Genomic DNA, 2,862 nt, shown 5'->3' on the forward strand with positions numbered 1-2,862 from the left:
CATGGCTACAGCGTCCCAGCCTGCAGCAAACAGAAGCAGTCCACTCCTCAGGGAGCCCCTGGAGAAGTTGCCAGGGAGCTATGCAGCGAGCCCACGGATGCCCCCTCAGCACAGGGTGCAGGGTGGCTGAAGCCTTGGCCAGCAAATGCTTTACTATCCTCAGGAAGGAGGAGGTGTCCTATAGGGGCAGGGGTTCCTGGTGCACAGCTGATGAGTGCAGTGAGAGGGCTTTGGCATCCTCAGGACGTCGGCTGGGAGCCCTGGGAGGGGTTCCCATAGCACCAGGGGCTGCCCGGCTCTTGTCCGGCCTCCCCAGGCCACGTCTTGCTGACAAACCTGCCCAGCAGGGAAAAAGATTTAGAAACCCAGTCAATGTCTTGCCCTGTCACCACGTGCCTGTGGCAAGTCCAACAGCTGTTGGGTAGCAACATGATGCAGAGGCGTGCCACACCTTCGTGAACATCTTCTTGTGTCACATGGCTGCAAGCCGCCTTAGCCGTGCGCACGTAGAAAACCTTTCGCCAAAGCAAGGCTGTTGCTTAGCTTGCAAATTACATGGACCCTTTTGTTGAACAGCCTTGGGTACGTGGAAGCCACCAGCACTCGGTACTGTCCTTGCGAGTCTGTTCCTACGAAAGCTGCCCCAAGACCGAGGGGGAGGGAGGGGCCGGGCAGCAGGCCAGCGTCCTGTGCCAGGACTCCAGTGCCCGGTCACCGTGACACAAATCAATCACTGAATCCTCCATAGCAGAGGCCAAACTTTTCTTCTTTCCCCGTGGCGCTGAGTTGGGGGCAGGGAGGTCAGTCTACAGGCACCATTTGGATGGGGGCTTCTCTTCCTTACCTTTCCCCTTGCTGGGAGAGTCTATGACTTCCTTTTGTTGCTCCCCTAGTTTTCTTTTGATGTGGCAGACAAAGGGTAATGATGTCTATTAGCTCACCACCTGTGCAGCCATAAATATTGGAACAACTTAAAACACTTTTATAGTGGCACAAATGAGACCTAAGGCGACATCTGTTCCCACCAAGACGCTGGTTCACAATACAGAACGAATTCCTGAGAGCACAGCTCATGTAACCAGTGCTTCTGCACGTTCCTTCTCCGGGCTGGACTTAAAATATCCCTTGCACAAAGATCATGGGAGCTGCCTGAACTCTCATCACCTTTCTGGTTTCAGTGCAATGACGTGGGAATCTGTGCAGCCTTCTCTGCACTAGGACTCCCTAGCTCATGTAGTTTCCTACCAAGTCTCTAAATTAGACACTGGCAAATCAAGAGCAGGTAACAAGCTGTGCAATACACATCGTTGCCGAGGTGTTTTTCAGGCCAGGACAGTCTTTTTAGCAGACTACTTCCGTTCAGGAAAGACTCCTTTTGGAAAAGCAGCCGCCTCCCCCCATTGAACTCTCCACAGCACTGCTTTGAAAGAACACCGTGGGCACTTGGAGCTGTCTGGAAAGTGCGAGGCAAGGGATGGTGGCAAGGGATGGGACACATTAGACCTCAGCAAGCATTTCTCTATGTGTGGATCTGACCCATGCAGTCACCTCCAGCCCAGCAGGGAAAATCCTGGCAAGTTTCCTTGTGCCATCCAACCAGACTGCTGACAATGGGAATATCTACTTTTCAGGAGCACCACATACCCCTCAATATCTGAACCCAACAGCTGCAGAACAGGAAGCAACAGGAAGTGAACTTGTTTGCTGATTCAGGAGGAGAAATGCAAAAGGGAGGAAAATCTGTTTCAGGAGCAGGGTGTTCCTGTTCAGTGCCAAGGCAAAGCTATTGATATGCAATTTAGCCGTGGTTCTTAAGCTTCCTGCTAGACTGTTCGGCGCTCCTATCTCTTCTCTTGTGCACAGACCACAGCAGCCTCAGGTCCAGACTGCAGGCAAGGAGGGAGAACAATTTAATAGATTTCATAGACATTTGGGCTGGAAGGGACCTTGGAAGATCGAGTCCAGCCCCCTGCCCGAAGGGCAGGAAGTCAGCTGGGGTCATAGGATCCCAGCAAGATAAGCATCCAATTTGCTCTTGAAGGTGTTCAAATGTAGGTGCTTGAACCACCTCTGATGGCAGGCTGCTCCAGACCTTGGGGGCTCAGACAGTAAAGAAATTCTTCCTTATGTCCAGCCTGAAACGGTCTTGCAGGAGTTTGTGACCGTTCGACCTCGTCATCCCTTGGGGCGCTCTGGTGAACAGACGTTCCCCCAGATCCTGGTGGTCACCCCTGATAAACTTATAGGTGGCCATCAGATCACCCCTAAGCCTGCGCTTTTCCAGGCTAAAGAGTCCCGTGGCTCTCAGCCTGTCATCGTAAGGTCTGTTTTCCTGACCTCTGACCATGCGCGTGGCTCTCCTCTGGACTCTCTCAAGCTTCTCCACATCCTTTTTGAATTGTGGAGCCCAAAACTGGACGCAGTACTCCAGCTGCGGCCTCACCAAGGCCGAGTACAAGGGGAGAAAGACATCTCGGGATTTGCTTGAGAAGCACCTCTGGATGCAAGCCAGCGTTTTGGTCGCTTTACTAGCTGCAGCATCGCATTGCAGGCTCATGTTCATCTTGTGGTCAGTCCCCCTTAGCAAGTTTGGAAGGACTTGCTTCCTGGGCCAAACATTCTGTTCTTGTCATATCTGATTTAAAAGTGACCATGCTTTACTCACCTTTGAGTCTGCTGGCCAACGATGTTATTGTTTAATCACAAACACAGCAGATGGATGCGCATGACCTGAGATGGTCCAGTTCCTTCTGTGTCCTTAATTTCTGCTGTCAACACAATTTATTGTTAATGATGCAAATACTTTGCATGTGTGGTTTAGAGTCCAGTTCACAACCAAATGCATCTGTCCATCAAAGTAAA

Source organism: Crocodylus siamensis, chromosome 11 (genome assembly GCF_052110815.1).
Source record: "Crocodylus siamensis isolate JL-2025a chromosome 11, ASM5211081v1, whole genome shotgun sequence".
In the NCBI taxonomy this organism is placed as follows: Eukaryota; Metazoa; Chordata; order Crocodylia; family Crocodylidae; genus Crocodylus; species Crocodylus siamensis.